Source organism: Dromaius novaehollandiae, chromosome 26 (genome assembly GCF_036370855.1).
Source record: "Dromaius novaehollandiae isolate bDroNov1 chromosome 26, bDroNov1.hap1, whole genome shotgun sequence".
Classification (NCBI taxonomy): domain Eukaryota; kingdom Metazoa; phylum Chordata; class Aves; order Casuariiformes; family Dromaiidae; genus Dromaius; species Dromaius novaehollandiae.
Window position 1 is genome coordinate 7,671,504 of NC_088123.1, and position 25,250 is coordinate 7,696,753.

General features: G+C 39.3%; 1 long non-coding RNA gene across 1 annotated transcript in view; it reads right to left on the bottom strand.

The window, feature by feature from the left end:
• Positions 1 to 20,648, bottom strand: part of LOC112996711 (uncharacterized) — a 178,170-nt gene extending 157,522 nt beyond the window's left edge. Inside the window, exon 1 of the long non-coding RNA XR_010385188.1 lies at positions 20,592 to 20,648. This is a non-coding gene — a long non-coding RNA (uncharacterized LOC112996711). The remainder of the gene's footprint in view (positions 1 to 20,591) is intronic.
• Between the last annotated feature and the right edge of the window lie 4,602 nt (positions 20,649 to 25,250).

Sequence of the window (25,250 nt, forward strand, 5' to 3'; positions counted from 1 at the left end):
TTGTAGGGTTTTTGTTTTGGGGTTTTTTTTGTTTTTGTTTTTTAATGCAAAGCTTTTCAAGTCCTTTTCTTTATCAGCTCTTCTAATTATGAGGATCAGCTTAAAGCAAATTTTCTCTAGCAGGACCTGTGCATATTAGTTCATTAAAATGTAATTCCCACAAAACAGGGCATTTTCATCTATCCATACTTGGGAAAAGGAGATAATTAGATTATTTTTCCCTGCATGTATCTATAGGCCATATGTGTTAATTACAATTTAGTTGTATAAATGAGAAAGTTATACATTAGCAAGTAGTTAACTAGTTATTAACTCAATTACAAGTCAGATTTGGGTGAAACCATACTCCCAGCTGTGTCCTTTCCAGCTTGTATATATATTAATAAAAATATTAATATAAAATACTAATTTTGCATGGTTTTTAATCTACAGATTGTAGTTGGTTTTAAGGGCATTAAAACTGTACTACAAACACTGGTTAATTATCACAAGTTATACAGAGGAATACTCTTATGCCCATTTTACAGAAATGGGAATTGAGGTAGCAGTTAACATACTGCCAACAATCCATGTTATACCACTGTTATAATTATGGCTAAATTTTCAGAACCAGTCAGCACTAAACACGGCCTCAGCTATCTATATACATCACCCAGTTCTAAAAAGCTGTCCCAAACTACAGCAGAGTAGAGTTGAGATGCCAGAACTATAAGCTATTATTCCTTTTCAATAACCTCTAGAAAATACTTCTTTTTATACTTTTTGAGTAAACAGGGCTAATGTATTCAACAGCAAGCAGATGAGCTAAGATGGCACATAACTTGGTATATATATATACACACACATACACGCGCCCTTGTATATATATCCTATATGCCTTGAGATATATATAAAAATAAAATGGCACATGCCTTGAGATAGATATCTATGTACAAAGCAGAATAAACTGTTCTGAGTTGGTGAGGATACAGCAGAAGGGACAAGACATCTGGCATGATAACTCTATTGTGTTTTAGCATTACTGTACCTTGAAGGGAGACATTCCAAGTTCCTAGTTTGTTTTAAAGTCAAAGGATATTTCTTGACCAATCACAGAGTGTCTAGAGTCAGACCTAGTAATTTTCTTTTAAGTCTCCCCACCTGTGAAATGACAGCAGCAATACTGAGCCTGTTCTTTGATATGTACTGATTAAAATGATTAAAGCAGCATTGCATACTACTTTTTACAGTCTTTCCAATGCTGTTACCAGTCCCATCATACATATTATGAATCTATCCTCACATCATACCTAAACAGTAGCAAAATGGTATTAAATTATTTATAGATGAGAAACCTGGATACATAAATTGACTCATTTGGGGGTACCTCCTGACACCTTTACTCCTACTGATTAGACTGTACCACTGCAACTACAAATGGAAGAACGAGGCTGCGCAGACATAAGGGCTCCTTTTTAGCTTACCATTTAAGCTCAGTGCATTTCTCCAAATAGATGGCACATACAGCACAGTACTTTTCAGCTGTTTGTCTGGCCTTGATCTCCCTCTAAGCACTGACACAAAGAGATATTATATCTCTAACGAGCCACAGTTCCATCCACACTCACTATCATACAAATTCCTTATTAGAAGTCATTTTAGCAACAAGAAGAATCCAACTTGTTTTGTAAATAAACCCCAGTCACAAACAGGCAGCACCCATCTCCCTATCTGTTTATTGAGAATTTGGCTGAGCTCCATGAGCAAAAGGAGAATAGATTCCAACAATTTATTGGACACATGTGAAGAGATAAGCTTCTAAGGGAAATTCAAGGTATATAATTCACATCCTGTTCGCTGGCACTGCCAAAACAAAATTCTGCTTTCTCATAAGAAAAAGCAAGGAGTTCATTCTGCCCTCATTTTCTCCTTTATATGTTCTCTATAAAGGTATAACCAGCAGCCTCCAATGAGTTTTACCTCATTATACCTCTTAAGCTACTCTTACAATAGCTGATGACAAAACCTTTCAGTGGAAAAAATAATTTAGAATAGATTGTCTCACAGGTACATACATGATTCATGTTATAATAGCATTTGAGAAGTGCAATGTATTTTCCCCACAGCACCCTGTAAAGTGGAAAAGGAGCTGAAGAATTGAACATTTGACTCCTGTGAAGCATCCAATTCCCTAAAGTCTCACAAAAGTCAGCAAGCCTAACAGAAGCAGGCTTGATGCTTTGTAAGGGGAACAAAAAGTATAACTGATAGTTTTCTGGATAGGAACAGAAACAATGAAGCCAGAATCCCATTTAGGACAACTCAAATCTAGTGACTGAGATTGGCAAGTCTAGTGGACTCCTGAGTAGCTGATTTCTACTCCAATAGGTCCAAAATACTAGTTAAGAATTTGGTAGGCGTATTATAAAGATTACAAAAATGCATGTAGAATTCTTTATTGCCTTTCAAGTACCATGCATTTAACTAACTGGAGTGAACAGTGATGTGTATTTATGAAAAGTGGAAGTAAAACACTTTTCCTGATGTGCTTTAGTTGCTTTGGACTGCTATGAGTCACAGAGAATCAGCAGTTGGGGAGAGAGGGGAGAAGAGTGTCCAGAAGGGGCCCAATCTTCAGCTGGGATAAACTGACTCCTTGGAGGAACACACCATTTTCCACAATTTAATATCTGTTCAGCAAATCAACAACTTCATTTGCTAAAACATTCAAAATAGATATCCAGTATCATAGAGAAACAGGCTAAATATCTTCATACAAGTCACTGGGTTTCTTTTCAAGATGCACATAGTAATATTTTTCACAAACATTCCCCTCAGTCCAACTGCTATGTAATGAACTGTTGATAGATGACAGCAATCACGACTGACCGCTATTATTTCTTATTCTATGAGTGGCAGAATGAATAGCATGAATTCATTCCAGAGTGGATGAATACCTTCAAAGCACCTTTCATAGAACAGGAGCCTTCAAAGCAGGGTTACCATTTCCAAAGCTTTAATATTGCTCTAATTTATTTTTCAGATGAAGGGCCAAACTCATCCTCATAGCAAGTCCTCTGAAGTCAGACAAGTTACACCAGAGCTGACTTTGTCTCACAGATTTTAAATATAAAAGATGTCTTAGAAAACAATAGTTTTTTTTACTGTAACTACTAATCATATTGCATTATGCAGCATAAAGTACAATTCTATTGCTGTAAGCTAGTGGTCACTCAACACAGAAGACCTTAACCCATTACTTCACTGTGCCACTCTTTGGCTGGATTTGCTGCATGACTCTTGAAGGCAATAGCACCTTGATTGAACCAGCCAAGATTTCCTGATAGAAGTGATAGCATTTGTTCATAAGACGACAACAACACTGGCCAAATCACAGGACTCACATTCAGATATTTGTTTACATCCTGCAGAAGTTACCACCCAGTACCCATTCTGCCTCACTTCCACCTGGCATGTTAATATAGTAGTAGAAAGCCAGTATTATAACAATCTGAAGGATAGATGTCAGCAGCTGCATACACCTACTGCTTCCAAGACAGATACTTTAATTTCACATGCTCTCAAACTGTGGCTTCATTAAATAAAGGGATTTTGGACTAGGTATTGTGTACTAAGAACCACAGAAAAAGTGATTCAAAATAATGTCTACTGAGTAGACTGCATTAGCAGCAGAAGGCAAGGGAAAGATCTGCAAATTCTTTAATATAGCAGGACACCAAAAATACATTTTCTTTGAAAGTAGCTTTTCAAGATCAATATCACATAGAGGTTTTCACCTGTGGGTTTGACAGTCCCAAATTTAGTTCAGTTTTCCATTGCCTCTTTGGACACATAACATTTCACAATTTTAGTACAAAATATTAGTGTTTTCAATTAAGAAAATGCCAGCTGTCAAAACAAAACCATTTATCAACGTATCATTTTTGATGAAGCATTAACATCTTTCTCAGACCCAGATATCATTTCTGGTTTGTTCAGAGCAGGGAGGGAAAAGTACCATTAAAGAGGCTGTCAGTGATGCAGAATAGAAGCCTAATAATCTCACACAAAACAATTGTTACTTTTCCAGCCACCTTAACTCATATCAAGCATGCTGCATTAGTCTTTCTGGTTACTCTCATAATCCTCTTAGTGCCCTTTCTGAAGGAGAAGAAATGAAGGCTGGGGAGAGGATACAAGTTCTTGACAAGTAAACCAGACAACACAGTTCTGTGTCCTGTCAGTCACTTGCATCATCTCTGGCCTATAAGATTACTGTTCCTGAGCACCTAGTAACCTCCCACTGCAGGAGGCTCTTAATTATTATGAGGCTAAAGCTCAGCCTGCAGAAATTCTTCATTCTCTATTAGCCCCTTAGCAACTGAAAAAACCTGCTGTTAAGCATGAGGAAAAGGAACAGAGCCCAGCCCACGGTGTGAGTAAGATCACAGCAAATTCAGAACAGCAGAAGCATTTTTACACACTCCACAAGATCAAAGACATATGATTCATGGCCATGAAGAAAACTGCCTGTGCATTAAACCAGAAAGGAGACAATTACATAGTTGTAATAAGTGACATATGAACCTTCCCTAGAGTGCACCTACATGCACTTTTCTATTCTTTGAAAGTCTGACAAAACATGACAAGAGATGAGTATGGGACTAGAAAAGCTGAAAGGTTAAATTACCCCACTTAAGCCACTGTCCTGAACTAGACTTGTATAGGTGAAAACTTAAGCTCATATGCAGCCCTCTTAATACCTGTGGATTTCCATACAGGCAAAATACATATTATTGAAAAGTCAAATACAAATTATATAGCTGCACACAGAAAGATCTGTGAACATCTTCCTGCAAGACATTTGTAAGCAGGAGTCTATCCCAGTTTAGATTTCACCTTTGACATACTCATCGAATAAGCATAAGAGCTTTGTTCAAATTAAGTATCTGCTGTTAAGCTCCACCAGAGAAGGAAATGCACATCCTCACCTACTGTAAACTTGAACGGCGTCACCACTTTAGTGGGACTCCACCAGCTTGTATCTGCAGAGGATAGGACAGAGCAGCTCATGAACAGATGGAAATACAGCTTGGTAAGCAACCTGTAAGAGAAATGTGACAGCAAAGCCAGGCCTCTCTAAACTGTCAGATCTGTGTTCTTATTGTTATCAGCTGGAGTAAGGGATAGGAAGGTTTTCAGGAAACAGTTTGAGGGGGGAAGAAAAAGACTAAATCAAGAAAAAGTGAGTTGCTATATGTAGGCAGCCTTCAAGAGCTGCTTCTATTCTCTGATACATTAGATTCACTGTTCTGAGAAATGGTAACAGCATTTAGCTGTGTTAGTCTAGGAAAATTAAGACTTTTCCCAATGCCTAATAGTCGAAAAGTTGCTTCTCCTGTGCTTTTCTTGGCTCTCAATGTTCACTTACCAACAATAAACAAAACAGTGATCTTGTTCATTTAGACTCCAAATGCTCCGTGTACAAGGATTGTCTCATTAGGCATATAGTGCCAAACACAAGGAGACCCCTATCTCAAGAAGCAATTTAAACACTCAAGTTTTTCCTCTCTACTCTAGCTACCTGTGAACAAAAGAATTGCAATGGTACAGTTGTTCAGCAAATCAAAATCCCTTGATATGAAATCCCAAAGTCACTTGGCATTACCCTGAAACATTTGAGATGGATGTACTATCCCAGCACCACACATCAAATGAAAGTGATCAACTGAGGATTACAGACATCAAGCAATTTTCTCAAGGCTGATACAAAAAAGTACTTCAATCTCTAAACCATCTATCCCTAACACATGTTTTTAAGTCCTAGGAGTTCAACTTATCAGCATGCTCAGTATCAGTGGTACAGGAAAGGTTTCACATGTGCACATGCTACATACTTTACAAAATGCCAAAAGATGGGGCTGGAAACAGAAATTTGCATAGCTTCCTTTTTTGAGAAACTCCTACTTCTTTCTATAAGATGCTTTCTTGCATAAACTGACCAGGTTCATACAAGCAGCAGCTACCTGTCCCCTTCTAACACATACATCATAGTGATTTCTGAATCCATTACAGCTATAACATAGGAGCTTTATCGCATTGAGACTCCTGGCTTTGGTGCCAAAAGTGCTTCATTCAAATCTCACCAACATCATGGACTCATCTATTAAGTATTGATTTACTTTATCTGAAACATATTGATCCCCCTGCTGAGGTTAAGGTACTGGACCACCTAAGAGAAGGTAACTATTTGTCTCCCAGTTTCTGTACAGAGAAAAAATGTATTTTATTTTGGGTCTAGAAAAAGTATAATTCCCTAGCCTACCATCTACAATCCTGTATGTTTTCATGACTGTACCAATCCTATTGATTCACATAGAGATCCCTCCCTTCTTTTAATTGGCACTTTTCTCTCTCTCTTTTGTTAAAAACAGCAACAAGATCAAACAAGCTTCAATTTCTTTGCACTATGTGATGCTTATTAAAAATTCATGAAGATTTCTGATGTTGCTTGTGCTGCTCTGCCATGTCCATTAAAGCAACCAGAATATACAGTGCCCAAAACAAATCTTTTGTCTTGGGAAACCTGGTATGTGCAGAGCGTATGTGACAAGTATCAGAATTCTGAGCCAGAAGTTGTTTTGTACTGACAAATAGCCAAAGTGTTCTGTATTGTTCACATTTCCATGACACTTGAAGTTTCTTTGCAGAACTCATCTAATGTAAGCCTTGACCTTCCACATAAAAATACAGCCGCTTATGGTACTGTACTTCAAGGCTTCAATTCTTCTCTTATTTCTACATATAAAGAGGATCTGTGTCGTGAGGAAGCAGCTTTTTATAATTTAGAAAGCATACAGCTTTGGTTTCTCTACTTTTCTACTGCTTCCAGAGCACACCACTCAAACCCTTCAGATTTGAAGCATCAACTGCAATGAGATCCACCCTGTAGCTATTCATTTACAAAACAGCCAAATCAAGATATCCAAGATGTTTTCTATAGGATCACATTGCCTTCAGTGCACTGTAGAAGCACCTGGACTGTGAGAGGAATTAAAGTGCTGTTCTCAGAGCCCTTGCCTCATTTGCTTCAGAATTTTCAAGTCATGACATAGGGCAGGGGCTCAGAAGAAAAGAACAGATGGTTTCCATGTGAAAGGCCATTGTTTTACTACCCTAGAAGACTGCATTCCATTCCTGTTTCTCTTGACATTCCTGTATGTGGCCATACAGGAAAAATTCAACTCATGATCTCAACTCTGTCCTCACTTATAAAGGTCCATTAACACTGTCAGGCTGCTTAATGAAGTTTGATCTGCATCAAAATTCTGTATAAGTTACTATTCTTTCTTCATAAGTAACTTTTCTACTTCTTTCCCCTTAGACTACGAACTCTCTAGGACAGACACTATTCTGTTGGAGATTCATGTAAACTAACAAAAAAAGCCCAGCAGAGGTGGCAACACAATTTGGGAATCACCACTCACATCGAGAGTGAAACTGTTCTACTTGTCTGACAGTTTCTTCAAGAAAAAAAGTTAGATTTGTTACAACTGTAATACATGCAATCTTCCAGGCTACAGCTGAACAGAAGTTTGTTCCTGAAAATTAAGCAAAAAAGCAGAGCTATTTTATTAGTCTTGTTTGCCACCGAGTCCTATAGATTTGAAAAATTAAGCTTGATATATTAGATATCAAGGGCTCTTATTCTAGACAAGGCTAGTATATTGTAAAATCTCTCTCATATGGAGCAGTTTAAGTGGAATGAGTATCTGTGTTCAACAGTTTGAACTATTAAGACCTATACAAGACACCTCTTCCCCCATATTCCACCTGCGTCAGTGAGCCATGGGTTACAGACTGCTGCACTAGGCTGAAGAAACCCTAATTTCACCTCTGCATCAGTAAAAACTAAGCATGTAGCAGATGTATACAACTTGGAGAGAAAAAAATGCTTTAATGCACTCAATACACAGTACAGGTATGAAACAGATTCCAACTGCAGGGCTGCACAGACCCACACAGTCCCAACAGGCTACAGTTTCAACTGTGAGGCTATAAACACACCCACATGCTGGTATCCTGAAGGAAGACAACAGTGGATAGAACAGCGCAGTGATCAAGCTGCCCAGTCACACCACCCCCTCCCTCTATTTAATGAGGTCCTACACATCTTGAACTGCAGCACACAGATTACATCAGGGAAATTTTCACAAAACCAGTAAGAAACATTAGGCCTAGGGATATGCATAGAATCCCGGCCATCAGTGTTATCCCATCTTAGAAACAGGAAACCAAGCCTCAGAGAAATTAAGGTCTACTTCAAGTTTGTGGCAGAACCAAGCTTAAACACAGATACTTGGGGACCTGGGGTTGTGACAAACTCTGGATTTCTTAAGATACTAAAGAGTGAATATGGGCAAGAAAGAAAAGGAAGAACCAGTTTTCAAAAGCATGAAGTATTCAAGAGCATCTTCTAGTGATGCTAATACAAGTTCTCAGTGATTCTAAGCACCAGGTCTAAGTTTAAACAAACACTAGAGAACATTCATTTGGCCTGGTACGTTTGGAGACCCAAACCATACATAGCAAGCTATGCTACGTGTTTTAAATGCAACTGCCTTTTCAGATTTGGCATCTTCCCACTTCTCCTGCATACACTTTTCAAATCTTATTCCAATCACTACTGTGAAGCAGATAAAACTCACCAGGAATTAGGAAATTTGCCTCCCACTGTGTGTATTGAATCTCAGGGGATGAAAATTAATAAATAAGCCCTCAAGTTTCCCTCTGAACTGCAGTGTAAATACTTCTTCAGAGTGGAGCAAGTGGTTTGAAGAGCTTGTTTCACTTGTTCCATAAAAAAAGCAATGTACAAGATTAACAAAGAGATTAATTATATCCCATTTTTCTACTTAAAAAGGATACAGGCAGATTTAGAATAACAAAAATAAACCCTCAGATTAATATTCATAACAGTGCTGAGCAGTACAAAAGCAACTCATTTTTTATGTAGAAAGGGGGAGAAAACAACTGTCAAGATTGCTCCAGAAGCATAAATACATATTAAGTAAGGAAGTCTCACAGGATGTACTTTCTCTGTCTATGAAGAGGGCTGAGGGCTCAGAAAGGGTGTGCAACATGTCATGGTCTCAAGGAATGAAACCAAGTTAGAGAATTCAGAATCACAACTGGAATTTGGGTCATGTCAAAGTTTGTATTTGTTCATCTAAGTTTTCTACTCATCCTTATCAGAGCTGTAAGTTTGCATTCAGGTCTGTTAACAGCTTCAAGGTTCAGGAGGATTTTGGTTTGATGTCCTGGGGCAAGTATAAGCCTGGGTTATTAACAAGTTAAGTGCATTATGCAGGAAACACTGGAGAAGCTCCAGAAAACTGTCACTGTCAATGCCTCACCTTTCCACGCTCTGGTGATAAATACAAGTCCAATTTTGAAGTGTGGGCAACAATGAGAAAAGAAATGCTGCCTGAGAAACAAGCTAATCCTGCACTTCATAACAGATTTGGACAGAGGTAGAAGAAACTATTTTTCATGAAGCTCCCACTTTACCTAAATATGCACTTATTATTCAGTTCAAATGTTCAAAGATCTTAAACAGCTTGGTAACTGAATATATAGGAGGGTATCTACCATCATGAAACAGATGATTTCAGAATCAGTAGGTTTATAAGGTTATGAGTAAAGTACATGACCTTGGAACATGCAAGTTTACTCTTTTTTTTTTTTTGAAAGAAAAAGCTTAACAGCTTGGCAGTGCCATCTGCTGAAAAGCTTAGCTCTTGTGAGGGGCAAGGCTGAATTTTACATTTTGGATAATGAAATCAATGAGAAATTTCAGCATTCTTTGTGATATCCATCAGGCTCTTATTTTTTAATCTAGTCTCACACAACTTTTTAGAACTAACATGTGCAAGGGACGTTATACATGTAAACATTCATGATAAATGTGATATGCAAGTCAAAAACACTTTACATGCCCAGTAGTGTTGCTGTGTGAACTGTTGAAAGACAGTTCCTTATCACCTAAATGGACAAAGTCACACTTGTTCAAACAAGAGGACTGATCCAGCTGATAAGGAGGTCAGATTTCAGTGTCCTTCATTTTCAGAGATATTCCATAAGATCAAAGGCAGAACTCCAGCAAGGACTACACTAATCTGGCACATGAGTCATCTGTATGATAGAAATTTCATCCACTGTGCAGTTAGTGCACAAAAGATTTTGGTCTTCAGCTACTAATAAAGCTACATCAGGAAACCTTGGTAGACATAAAGGAACTCTGAAACTGTCTGTTACTCTTCACTGGCTTCTCTCCAACCCATTGACTTATTTTCTTGATGTAATGGTGCTCAAAGTTGGTACAGCTCCTCAGCTGAGACATTGCCAGTCCTCAGTAGAGCTGAATAATTACCTCTTGTCTCACACATGATACTCAGGTCCAGTATGCAAAAAAAATTTGCCTTTTCTGCAGCCAGATTCCATTGCTGTCTCACACAGTTTGACACCACATCCTCTGTTTCCATACCAACTATTCCATATTAGAAACCTGTGCATTTTCTTCCTCCTTTCTTGCCTTTATTAATTGCTGTTCTATTGATTCTGGAACACTTTCCCAATGAATTGGGATTTGAATTGTAATCTCATCTTCCAAAGCACTGACAACACCTACTCCGGCCTCCAGGTTTGGGTCAGCTTTCAAACGCTCCAAGTAATTGAGATGGATCCAGGAGTGCTCACTGCATGTTTCAATACACAACATACTTAAACCACTCAGGACTTCACAGTCTACATTATTCTATATGCTATGGCCTCCCAAAAATCTCACACAGTATGGCTATATTCAGATCATTCTACTTGGAAAAAGCTGCTTCCTAACAGATCAAAAGACTCTTATGCAATCATTAGTGGTATAGAACCTCTGACACTAAGGCAAAAAGCTGTCCTACAACTAAGTACAAGACAGTAGAATTCATAAACACAGGCACGAACCATACAAATATAGCTGCATGCAAATACACATACAGACTACTTGTTATTTTGGCTCACCATCTATTTCCAAAATTTATCAAATACATATTTTAAAGATATTTATTTAGGAAAGCATTTTGTTTCACCGTTCACTGTTAATCAGAAAAAATCCAGGAAATTAAGTCAGTCCTTTAATGACATTTTGACTACTTTTTCTGAGCAGTTTAAGGTAAAAGCCCATTTTATGTATTGGATGCAACAGAGGCAGAACTTCATACATATAATTATGCAGTTTACAAATGTGACAGTTCTGATGTTGCTGCAGTGGACGTCTATGCAGTTAAATTAGAATTATAATGACAGTAATTATACCAATTAGCCCTTTTCCTAGTTACCGAAGTTTTGCATATTTATACGAGTAACAGCTACTTCAGCTTTCTCCTAAAAATCCACCATAACCAACTCACTAAACAGCTAATTTATCACAGCCCTGTAATACACAAGAAACACTCAGATGAAAAGGCAGATGCCAAAAGGGTAAGACTTAGAAGACATACAATGCTTTTCATAAATTATTTACATGCACAGTCTACAGCTGTAATGCTTAGAAGTTTAAATAAGCATAGGGTGGAAATATTTAGTGCAATCCACAGGCAGCACCACAATTTGTGTGTGAGAGTACATATGCAACAAGAAATTGCTCTGCAAATGACATGGAACCAGCAAGGCTTCTAATTCTCTGGCAAGGCAGCAAGGCTTTGAGCAAGACCTATTAGTTAGTCAAAATGCTTTCAAGCCACATTTTACTGCTTTGCAAAGTGTGGAAAGCATAATGCACCATGGATTGAGAGATTTCAGAGAATCCCCTTGACATCAGCTAGATACTAAGTACACAAATGTCTTTACAGTGTGTCAAGCCTACATTCTCTTTAAAATTGACACAGTATATTTCCAAAGAACTGTATTATGATCATTAAAGTGCTACGTAAGTGTCCCTAGTAGGAATTGAACGTATGTATAGCACAGAAAATCCCCTGCTCGGAAGAGTTTCAAAAGTTTTCAAAGTTCTATTTCAAAAGTTTAATAATACACATACCCATCTGAAGACAGAAATCCTGGGCCTCTGAATTTGATGGGAAATTTGCTAATGACACATGAGAACTAACATTTCATAGGAAGAGATGGAATTAATATATCTAAATCTTCACAGAAAGAATACTCTGTGGTCAGGAACAGACTTCACAGCTGCAAAGTCATTGTCCCATTACAGGAATCACAAAATAAAGGTTAATAATGAAAACTCATCTGAATCTTGGATTTTTCTAAATACATGGTAAGTTTCCTGCAAAATTCTTTTGCAGCAAGGAGATTAAGGCTGCAGTATTCTTGAGCTGTTTGTTTGTTTGTTGGTTAGTTTTTGAGTTGTTTTTTATCTTGAGAGGAAAATCCAGGCTCTGGAGTTGGTTTGCCATTTGCTGGAGATGCATATACAGCTCTGTTTAGAAGGAAGTGTTAATCTAACAGCCATACAACTAACACTATGTTTCCATAACTAAATCATGAGAAATAGCACTACATTCCTCAGGTTTAGAGCCAATTAGATTTTTTTCATGATTGATGTTTCCTTAAAGCCAAACAAAACCATAAAAACAGTAAAAGGTCAATTATTCCTTGAATTTTAGTGATCGGGGGGGGAAAAAAAAAAAAAAGAAAAAGGATTTCCTACCAAAACTGCAAATTTTCAGTGGCAAAAAGAACCCAAGAAACTCTCTTCTTAGTTACAAGACAATTTAGAACAATCTCCATGTTCCACAAAGAATCTGTAACCAAAGACTTCTTTCAATAAAGGTCATATTAAAATTATTTTAATATTTACCCTGTCTGCTCTCACTTATGCCCAACTGAATAGCCATATTTCATTCATTCATACAGCAACCATGAGAGTGCTCAGAGTCACTTATCTCTAACTTTATGCCTACAATATCACTAAAGGTTAAAATGCAATTTCAAAAAAAGTTTTCTTAAAAAAAAAAAAAAAAAAAACAAAAAGCTACCAAAAACAGCATGTCAGACCAAATGATGATCTTTGAGCAAAAACTTTAATTTTTATATTTTTCTTCAGAAAATATTCAGAAAAAGATGAAGGGTTTTTTCATTCCCTGAGGAAAAAAAAAAAAAAAAAAAATCAGTATTTGTTCGCTTTGTGATTTCTTTGGCTTTTTGGTGATCTAGGAGAAAGGGTAACAAACTCAATGTCATCCGCAGAAGAGTCATCTGAAAGAAGATAAATAGAGCAACCTCACCAACCCTTGTGCAAACTCTTGATGTGCTTTCTCTTGCTCCATAATTAAGAGGAAATGATGGCTCACCAGTCACATTTGATTCAGTGTTCTTTAATAATAACTACATCAAATCTGTTGCATGCCCCTGTGTACTTAGTGCAAAGTTATTAGCATTAATGAAAAATGATTTCTATACTAGGTCTGAAGATGTCTGGAAGCAGAGCCATTATGATTTTCCCTGTCAAATACAGCTTTGAGCCTGGCCCAAAGATGATAACACCAAGAAGTCTTTCCAATATTCCAAATCAGACTGCTGAGACAGAGGTGCAAGTCTACCCCCACTCAAACCAGAAATCACGTAGCAGGAAGTCAATCATTATTGAAGAAAGTCATTTTCTACTTTTAGCAGTTGGTTGATTGCTATCCATTTTGTGCAACTGTACAGTTTGAGCGCCTCCATTTCTGGGTGCCTACCTTGCAACAGATTCAGACAGATTTTCTAAGATCCTGAATTCCCACAATTTTAGCCAGTATCGGTAAGAGCTGTGGGAACCCACCCCTTTAAAAAAAAAAAAATCAGGCAGTCCTAACTGCATGAAGTCATATGAAGTGTAGCAACAATAACAGACTTGCATTAACCTCTTACAGAAATTTCATTTAAGTAGCAGCCATGCCCCTCTCTGTAGTAGTTGACATCACATCTGAAAATGCTTTAACAAAGTTTTTAGTGGAAACGTAACAGGTTAGAAAGGCTAGTGTCATTATCCAAGATGCTTTACTGACCAGTAAGTGGAAACCTACACAGTTAAAGTGATTTGAGCCACATTATACCTCAACAAGTCTTAAAAAAAACAAAAAAACAAAAAAACAACTTGTCCAGCTGCTCACTGCAAGCCTACTGAGCAAACAGAGGACTGAAAGCTTTGAGAAAAACCTGGCTGCAAGACTTTGCACCTCTGCCAAAGTGCTCCAAGCATCTCAAGTGAAAGGACTTTGGAGTACTTTGCTTTTTCCCCGAGGCAAAAAGAAGTGGTGATTTTGTGCTGCCCCCCCTTACTCAGGCTGAAAGGCTGTTTCCCCATCTAGCTCACAGGGAGCATCTATGAAACAAGTGAGGGAGATCCTATTCCCCCCCCCCCCAAAGTATTTTATAAACAAGTATCCAAGTATAGACTGCATTTTAAAAAAGAAACAATATTACTTTATTGCACATAAGAATCCTCACTTCTATGAAATATCTTCCACTATATCATTCCTTCCCTCAAACCTATTATTTTCTTCTAGAAAACTAATGCAGTGGGAAGCTTTTTTTGTTGTTTTCTCCATTTCTTTAGTTTAGTGGGCAGACCTATTGCTGAGAAGATACAAAGAAATCCTTTGTATATATGTATGCAAGTATGAAAGAGACTGTGGGGAGTACTGTATTGTATGTTACAGGATGATACTATTTTCAAAGCTCTGAAGAAAAAGACTCAACCTTGTCAGCTCTGATTTCATTTTTGTTCATGCAGTGACTCACTAAGAAGGTCAGGTGAGCCTCAGTGAAATATTTTGTTAGTTATTTCTCTGAAAGAGTAATGAAGAGCCATTTGCCACTTCCTTCTTTTGAGCCAAGTTATGCCAAGTAGGGAGGCTGGCTGCATCCACACTGCCTGCAGCTTTGAGAGACAGGCTTTAGGCCAAAGCAGCAGCCTCACTGTTTTGCCTGTCTTCAGGCAGAGCCTTGGGACTGTTTCTGGGATGATTTTGCTGGTATTCCTTGGCAAGGGGACAGATGGACAGACAACTTTCATGAACCTAAAAGTTGATTTAAATACAATAAATTCAATGTTAATAATATAATTTTGAAGCAAAAATGCAGTAAAGACAGGCTCAACACTGTAAGACTAACAGTCAAAATTCAAGAATCTTACAACTAAAGGTCTGGCCACAGAGGGTGTGAAGAACCATGTACTCATCCTGTATTATGAAGTCTTGTTACTCCATTTTATTTAATCTGGGAATAAAACAACATGTCATATGACTGGAATGGTGTGAGGTCTTATTACTGCCTGATCACCTAAAATTGCTGCTCTACCAAGACACACTCCTGACAGGTACAGTCAGTGTTAACTTGGTCACAGTGACTTTTTAATCATCCCAATCAACAGAACCTCTCTGTTCTGTCATCGACAACGACTCAAAGTTATTATGCTTAAATTACATAGATATTGATATCTGAAGACATAGTTACAGCATCAAGGCACAATTTTGCAAGACATTCACCATGGCTGGCCAGCCAGAGACATTGCTGCAATTCCTGTGGGAGACTAAGTGAAGGTCATGATATTTGTTTAGGTACTATTTTAGGTTAAAATAGCAAGAGAAAGGAAGAACTTTCTCCTACAGCTATATATTCCTTAATGGAAAGGCAAGTGAATAGAAGAACATACAGGTTTGGGCTTTCAATTAAAATAGCAAATACAGTGCAAAGTTCTACACACCCTATATACCCTATGAGGAGCACAAATCAAAGAAGTCTGCATCAGATAATGTGCTTACCCTCAAAAGGAGAAAAATGACTGGGAAAAGTGAGAAGTTTGTCTTTGAGGTTTTGGTTAATCTCTTATACAATAGACCAAGAGACTCAAATATACCAAAACATTTCAGTGAGGCCTATGAATATGGTGCTTTATGATGAACACTTGCTCTATCTTTTTGATAACCATTACTTGAGTTCAGAAAAGGTTTATGGATTAGAAAACCTCAGATATGGTCATGAAAGTTTGATGCTTTCACATATAATGTTATTGCTCTAAAGCCATTCTATGCTGGAATTACTACATTCTGACAGTCTGTGGTCCACTACAGGTAAGAAGGAGCAGTAGGAGTATTAGAAGTTATGCACTTCCTAAACTACTGATATTCACTGATATTGGCACTAGCTCATTCTGCATGTTTCTCAAGGAAGACTAGAAAAGAGCATATTTTTCTAAACTGCAAAAGAAACTGTTAGCTATCATTTGTACAATGCCTAAAAGCAAGCCTGTTAACATGAAAGTGCCTTCAGTCTTTTTACAATCCATTTGGAATGACTGAAGAAAGGAAAAAATTTCAGAGTATACAAGATTATTTCACTTCATTTAAATATAGCAAGAAGTTTGCCATTCATGCCTCTGTCTCACTGCAAAAAAGTACTACCTTTAAAATACAATCAGCCCATCTCATCCACGTATACAGATGGCCCATAGTTTGTATTCTAAAAATGCCATTTTATAAGAAAGCTTACAAAGGTAACTGACAAGAATTTAACAAATCCAGGGGCCAAAGCAACTTCTTCCTAAACCCCTGCAAAAACAAAACTCTTGGAAATTCTGCATGCAAATTTGGTTTGGCTTATTACAGAAATCCTGAGACATAGTTACAGTCCAAACACCAGGTCAGTATTCTATATTGGATTCAAACTTCCCTAAGGTTTGGTTTCATTGTAATAGGCATCAACAGTGAATTCTGAATGTAGACTGATATCTTGTAAACACAGGGATTTGATTTAGACCCATCTCTGCTGGCAATCTTTGTGTTTTGTGGATCACAAAGTTCAGTTGCAGTAACAGCTGCCATCAGCATAACGCAGGTCAAGATTAACAGACAAATGGCCCCAGAACATTAAGGAAGGTACAGCATATGTTAGAAGAATGTCATTACCTAAGAACTTTTTTTTAAACACACACTGAGATCAGTGTTCTTGCATTTGAAAGACAGGTGAGCGAAGAAAAAATACTTCAGTTTTATTCCAGAAGTTTCAAGAAACAAAATATTTACAAGGTGGACATTCTGCTAACTAAAGATGTCTTTCTCTCTATTTACTTGTTTTTACAACTTTCACTCTCACACACATTTCAGTGTATCACTACTTCTGTTTTATAGCTGGATTAAACCAGGCATCAGGAAGGCAAAGCAACTTCCCAAAACAACATGCTAGGAGTATAATACAGGAAGAAACAGAAACAGGTATCTCAATTTCTAGTTGCCTGGGCCACATTCCTCTCTCCAAGACAGGAAGAAAACTTAGAGACCAGTAGTTGATGCTTCTAAGTATCAGACAATAGTTTAAGTATTAGAGTACATGCAGAAGGTATCATCTGTCAACAGGAATTAAAAAAGGCCACAGAGGTATCAAATTTGAGGTCTTTTCACAACAGCTTTATCTCCTCCTCTGTATATCACTCAGTGCATGCACTGCTTGTGCATCCTACAGAGCACTTGCTCTCAGCCCTAACAAGTGCTCAGAGCCCAGCCCAATTATAGCCAAGTAACCCACAGGATAATTTTTATTGCAACATTACCTTTAAAAGGCTTCAGTCATTTTTTGTCATTATTTGTCATGGCAACAGCAGTTGAGGCTTTTCTTTCCTAGCCCTCCCATTAGTTTCATTCTAAACTCTCTGCTCCTTCTGCTCTTTGAAGAAGAGTGATATTGATTTGCTGTCCTATTGGCATCTCAGAAAGGCCATAGCTTGCTTCATATGTTCTTGCCATTCAGCTTCTGTCAGATCCCAGATCTTCCTCCCTATTAAATATAGGAGCTGAACAGGGACTGCACTGGGAACTAACGAGCACAGCATTGCAGACACAGCCAGGATTCTTCCCATTACCTGTCATCCCTTTTCCCATCCACCTGCAAGGGAGGGGTGGCCAGCAAGACCAGCTATGGTTACTCTCCCACCACCCAGCTGCTTACCTGGCAACAGCAGGAAACAGGAGGAATTCTTATCCCCAAGTTCTCTACTGTGGGCAAGCCTCAGAGAGGACTGTATTTTTCTTTTATGATCTTAGAGGGAGATCATGCTATATGGCTTAAGGGCAATTCAAGTAACTTTTGTTGGAATACTTTTCTTCTTTATTCTGGGGCATAAAAATTAGCATAGCACTTCATCTGTGTAGGTCACCTTTTTCATTCTTAACAGCAGAACACAAGGATATTACAACACTATTACAAGCCCCCTTATACAGAGGCCCAGAAGACACTCTTTGTGCTGTATCTTCATTCATGCATTTACCTGATCATAGTTTTTAAAGTCTTAGCACCATTGAGGTTTATCAGATTAAAAAAATAGCCAAAGAGCTGGGTACTATTCTAGAATGGAGAAAGTAAAGAATGAGAATAAAGCAACATAAAAATGAAAAATAAAAGCAACAAAGCAAAAACATGCTGTGAAAGCAGGTAATCACAACTGCTTAATTCATTGGTGCACACAGTGAACAGAGTGCACTGAACAGATGGCTACTTAGAATTAATAATTCTCAGCACTTCTCAACATCCAAGTGCTTTGCAAACATTAACTTCTTAGATCTTACTTATTTCCACTCACAAGCTATTTTTACCTTCCAGAAGCAATGGGAGGATTTAATACCCTAAATGAAGCATAAAAGCAACTATAGCAATCTAGTAAGAGAAACAACTAGGTCTGGAAGTCAAGTCAGAAGTGATGATTTGGGGAATCTTTTGGTATTGGGAGTCACTCTTCTACAATGGTTACTCTTTAAGAGGCACACAGCAAGTAAGTACTTGCTTAAAAACACATAAAAAGGCTCTTAAGTATGATCTGACCAACAGTATCTCTTTCCAACTAGGGAACTCTAGCATACCAAAGCCTGGATCCAAGATAAAAGCTTAAATACCAGAACCAACTGAATCAAGCATCTGTGATTTGAGCTTAAGTTGCCTAAAGTTCCACAGGGAAGTGCTTACTTTGTGCTTGTCTATTACTTAAAGTTACTGATTCTCAAATTTGGGTCATGTGACCAGCAGCCTGGTTCTTCTTTGTGCATGAGTTTCACATAGGTAGATATGGCATACAGCTAACCAGCACAGAAGTTCAGAAATGTTCCAAATGATTTTTTTTATTAAAAATGTTGACCCACCCTCCTGCTGTGCAATTCCCAGCACATTCATGGCTCTTGAATTATTCATGAAATTAAGCATCAATTAATGTAATTGTTTCTTCTGGCATCTACTCTGGTGTTACTCCCCTGAATCGATTTTCCCATAAGGGCCACTTTTTTTTTCCCCAATGTTAACACTAGCCTATTTCTTTCACTGCAATTGACTACTTTTTATATCTATCACAGACGCACATTAGCCCAGCTAATTGCTCTGCTTGGAATCCACTTCAGTTTTCAAATTACTAAGGAAGAAGTCAAGAACAGCCACACTTTTTAACAGCCCTATCAACAGCAAATTGGATTTCTGTAATTCCATGCTTGCACTCTGCCACTTAATTGGTTAAAATACACAACACCCTAAATGCACACCTGCCTTTTACAATACGAGGCTTTGATCTGAAAAGATACCACCAAAAAGTAGAGGCGCATATTTAACACCTCAAAAAAACTCTTGCACATTCGCAAAAGGACAGAAAAACTTCACAGCGTTACACATTCTTACAAGTCCAAAATAGAAAAACTTCTCAGCACAAGGACTCCCCGCACTCCGCAGACTTACAGATTAATTAACGTTACGTGTGTATGCTTTTCGTTAAGCAAACGCCGCTTACCCCCGCGGCTGCGCCCCTCGCCGCCCGCAGGAGCGCGCTCCCTCGCCGCCGCCTCAGGCGCAGCTCCCCCGCCCACTGAGGAGCTTCCAGAACCTTCCCCGCAGCTGCCGCCCGCAGCCGTTAACGAGCTGGCGCGCGCCGGCCGCACCTGTGGCGGGAGCGCGGCCAGACCGCGCAGCGCAGAGGCAGCTCTCAGCAAGGTACGTTTTAAAGCCAGGGCTAGTCAGGGTGCCTCGGTTGGTTGCTCTCCCCCCTCGCTGCAGCCCCCAGCCTGGCGGGCTCGCGCCACAGCCGCCACGCACAGGGTGGGCGCTCCCGCCTCAGGCCCCTTGAAAAGCAGCAGCGCGTGGCGCAGCTTAAAGGCGGCTCGGCCGGAGCCTGAGAGCTGCAGGTTTCGCCGCCGGCAGCGGCAGCCACCACGCGCTCGCCCTCCTCACAGCGCCCGCCCGGCCTCGCGCTCGCCCTCCTCACAGCGCCCGCCCGGCCTCGCGCTCGCCCTCCTCACAGCGCCCGCCCGGCCTCGCGCTCGCCCTCCTCACAGCGCCCGCCCTCCTCACAGCGCCCGCCCGGCCTCGCGCTCGCCCTCCTCACAGCGCCCGCCCGGCCTCGCGCTCGCCCTCCTCACAGCGCCCGCCCGGCCTCGAGCTCGCCCTCCTCACAGCGCCCGCCCGGCCTCGAGCTCGCCCTCCTCACAGCGCCCGCCCGGCCTCGCGCTCGCCCTCCTCACAGCGCCCGCCCGGCCTCGTGCCGCCCGCCCTCACAGCGCCCGCCTCCCGCTGCCCGCGCGCCGCTCGCCCGCCCTCACCTCACTCTGCCCGCGCCGCCGCCACGAGCCCACCCGACCGCTGCGGGCCGAGGCCCAGCTCCTCCCGGCACTGCAGAGAACTCCCACCCCCTCAGCCGAGCTGTGCTGCCGCGGTTAAAAAGGGGGTGGGAGCAGCCCCAGCCCGCCCGCTGCCACAGGTGAGGCCGATCACAGCCCCGCGGGGCCTCCGCCCCCGCCCCGCTTCGCGGAGCCCGCAGGGGCCTGTGGCAATGTGGTTTGTTACGGACCGTCGTCGTTAGCGGCGCCCTTTGGATGTCCCCGGGCCCTTCCCGAGCTGGGTCTCCTCTTTTCCAGGGTTCAGCTCCTTTTTAGTGCATCTCAGAAATCTGGCAGTTCCTAGATTAACACTCTCCGTTTAGCCTGTGTCTTTTAGGTACGGAGAGATGCAGCTTAGAGTACCGTATTCCAGGTGGTGTCTAATGGGGAGTGTATTAAAAAATAAAAAACCGTCGGTTCCCTGTCTGTCATCAGTTCAGGGCTTTGTTAAGATCAGAGAACTGTGTGGCAAAACTTTGATTCTTTTATCAAGATAGTTTGAGTTAAGAGTTTTATTATCTCTGCTGCATCCAGAGCTTAAAGGATTAAAATAATCTAGCATACATTTTAAGTAACAGCAGTTTAGCACCTTACTGCACAATTGGTCCTATTTTCTTAAAGCAAGTCTCAAAAATTGTGTTTTTAAGCACTATGGGAGTCTCTTACTAGTGCTGTAATGCAAATCAAACAGTTGTGCTCACCACAAACTGATCTTGCTCTTTGGAGATGAAAGCCCCGGGAATAGAATTATCTTCTGATGAATTCAACCAAATGGATTTTCAGGACTTTGATGATTTTGTGTGTGTGTGTGTGTGTGTGTGTGTGTGTCAGGACTTTGATGATTTTGTTTGTGTGTGTGTGCGTGTGTGTGTGATTTTCCTCCAGCAGAATTTACATTGAGACAAATGAAGAATGAAAAAGTATACCAGGATTGTGGATACAATTGTATCAGTATAAACATACATTGTAATTAGATAGCTGTTACCTTAGAGGAGAGGAAGAACTAAAGGAGTATAAATCACTTTTATACTAATCTAATTGCATCCACTGAAGTGTTCATAGCAGCATAACTCTTTTATAAAAAAAATCATACCCCTTACCAACATTATTATTCTAGTAAAATGTAAATGCAGAACAGGCTTTAGATACCAATTAAGATGCAATTGACAGAGATGTTATTGTCTAAATAGAATAAATGTAACAGAACAAAAAGCAAAATAAATAATGAAATAAGAAGTAATAGAAACATATATCTGTGAAATTGTCAAATGGTCCAATTAGCCAATAAGAAGATTTTGGAGGCAACTATTATATAAATCATTTCTGCAATTTCTTTGCTAAGAGAATGCTAGTAGTTTGGAGAGAATCTATTAATTCTAAAGATACTAAAATTAATTTTTACAGTCTTTTGTGTGTATATATCTCTCTTCATGAGTTAGTGTGTGTTCAAAATGGAAAATGGATCTCTAGAGGCCAGATTCATCTCTTGCCCAACGAAGTTTACTTCAGTGGCATACAGTTACTCTAAAACGTTAATTTAATTCCATTCCCTGTGGGACATTTGGCTACCATTTCCCTAGAATGCTGAGTGATCTCTGAGAAGAAATCTGTATTGAAGTGGATTGTATGAACTCCTAGAACTAAATCTGTTACTGATATTTTGTAAAAAAAAAAAAAAAAAAAAAAAAGCTTATTTTCACTGCCAAACCCTTTAGCAATTCCTACATTGCAAAGTACTTAAAGAAGCAGGACTCCGTATCCAGATCTGACCAACTTTTTAGTGTGATTGCCTTCAGGTTTCCCCGCAAAATTTGAGTACATTCTGTTTTATGCCTTTTTTTCCTTTTTGATGGAACCTCCAGACTTCTTCACAACAAAGATGAGGAGAATAGAGAGAGAAGAAGGGAGGTAAGAAAAGAGAGAGCATTTAAAGACAGCCATGGAAAAGAATGTCAGTAAGATTTATGGGTCATATATTGCCACAGAAAGACTGTAGGTGGTAAGGAGCATGCTGTGCCTCACTATGACAGACTTATAGATTAAAGATGAAAAAGGTGGTATTGAAACAAAAGCAGACTATCTGGAATGTTGTTGTAAACAAGAGTCCTCTTATCACAGCCGCTACAACTGTTGGTTGATCATTCTGTGGGAAATTAGCAAGGTCTGGGACCTTTTGAGGCAGAATTCATCTGATTTTACCACTTTACTGCTATTGCTAAAATGATAAAGATACAGTAGAATAAAGATGTTTATGCTACTTTGTTATTTCTCTATAGCAGGAGAAAAATAGGCTGGTATAAGCACCTTTTAGTCTTCTGTAACTGGGAGGGAATTTAATGTTGAATGTTTTAATTATGAACAAAACCAAATGCCTTTAACTAAAATAGCTGTACTTGTGCATTTTTAAAGGATTGACCTCTGCATTTGGCTGGAACATAGAGGTTATAAAATTCCAGTGGACTTTCCCAGGATTTTGATGTTGAATTCAGTTTCCATGTCTCTAAAATCCTGTTCTGTTGTCCAAAGAGCTGTCTCTGATAGGAGGCTGAGCAATTGTGTCTTGAAACATATCATAAGACAGGAAGAAGTTATACTTCTTCGTAACAGGAAGTCGTGAATCTAAGACTATTTTTCTTCCACGTGGATCTTAGTGACTTAAAAACAGGTTTATCATCGTTGCCTTAAAAAGTTCCTCTGAACCATTCTACCTCTCTCTTTTAGTCTCTTATTTTCTTGGTATTTCTGGTATTCTGTTTCTTACACAGTTGGCTCTGCATCTTGATGCTGAGCAAATTGGAGCAACTGTTACAGCTTTTGTGCCTAAAGTAAGCAGACAAGTGATAGGACCAGTAGCTCTGGCTGAAATGGTGGTGCAAGTGAAATCCATACTCGCCCAGTGACATTCTTAACTGCTAATAAATTAAGCATTTGCCCTCCAAAGGTACCCCTTTTTTGAAGATTATCAAGAATAATGTGATTTGTAAAAAATGAAGGAGTTAGAGACTTGGATAACATTATATAAAAAAATAAATTATATATATGTATGGAAAATATGCATACACAAAGATATGTATGTATACAAAATCGAAATGCAACAAAAACAGACAATGTTGAAAGAAAAGATAAAAGTTTGTTTTGGGGATTAGATGTGTTATCCCATTTTTTAATTAAACCCAAATATGACTGCCATATTGTGGACCACAGATGCCGTGCAGAAGCAGGCTGGTATAATTCAAAAGGACATTCATTCATCCATATGAGGAGATTATGCACATAACCTACACTGTTCACCAATCTTTATGTGAGTGTGCAGTTCAGAAGGGAGTCTTAAAACAGTTTCCACCAAAGATTTTCTCCTAAACATGTAAACTGTATCTAAATGCAAACTTGAAGTCTTTGGGGTTTAGTGATTAAAATTGCTAGGGCATTTAGAATGTTACTTGGAGTGTGAATGAACAAATGAATTTACTTGCAGTCGTGGAAATAATAAAACTTCAGTGCTTGTGGGAGATTTAGGGGTGAGGTGAATTTTAGTGTCATTTACAAACATGTTTTCTTTTAGTTTTAATGGAAAGAATATTTTTTCCACTTAATCTCTTACAGCAAGATTGCGAAGATGCAAATCTTCCAACATATTCACTCAAGTGTAATGCAAAATTAAGAATACAGACAAGGTTGCCCCTTCTGCAAAGTTCATTCTCTCTGTCATGTTTCTTTTCTACATGGTAGAAAGGCATACATTGTAGAATCTTTGGTAACTAATCCACTCCTTTTAAAAAACTACTCAAATTTTTAAAATGATAGTGAAAGTGAAATCCATACTCACCCAGTGAGATTCTTTGCCCTGGGCTATAGCTCTTATGATGTTAGCCTAGGAAGGCTTTAGGCTAAAAAAGCTGAATCTTTAACTCTCACCGTAAAGATTCATAGTCTTAAATTCAGAAATCTGGGAATAACAATTGACAGCCTACCAATGGAAAGTACCTTGAAGATCAGATTCTACTTCAGATGCCTGTGTTTAGACATTTACAGATAAGGTAGTTGTCTCAAATTCCTGTACAGCCCTGGAGAGAAACAGACACTTCTTAGGCACAGTTCGTCCCATCCTTAGGTCTGAGGTAGGGCTTCCTAGAAGTGTCGGGTGTCTTGAACCTCCCAGGGAGCTACAGTGACTTGCCAAGGCCATCTAGTATATGAGCCACAGAGCAGGAGGTAAAACCCTCTCCCAGAGCTCAATCCACAATGCAAAACTCTCTTACCTGTGGATTAAATTATACATCTGCATATAAAATCTTGTTTTGAAGAATGTTTGAAATCCAGAAGCAATAACCCTAGAGAAGTTCAGAGCTTGGCCCTTCCCAATTTATTCCAAAAGTTGCCAAGTATGTATTGTATTTGGGCAGCTGTGGCTGTTGATTGTTAGCTGATAAGCAGAAGGTTTCATTTTCTGGGACTGTCAATCCAATACCTTCTACCAGCAACGTATTCCCTTTAATTAAAGTAGGAAGCTCTGACAGGTCCTTGACAATAGAACCAGTAGCAGGCAACTCTACTATTAAATTGAAACTGTGTGCATGTCTCTTTCGTTTTTTATTATTATTA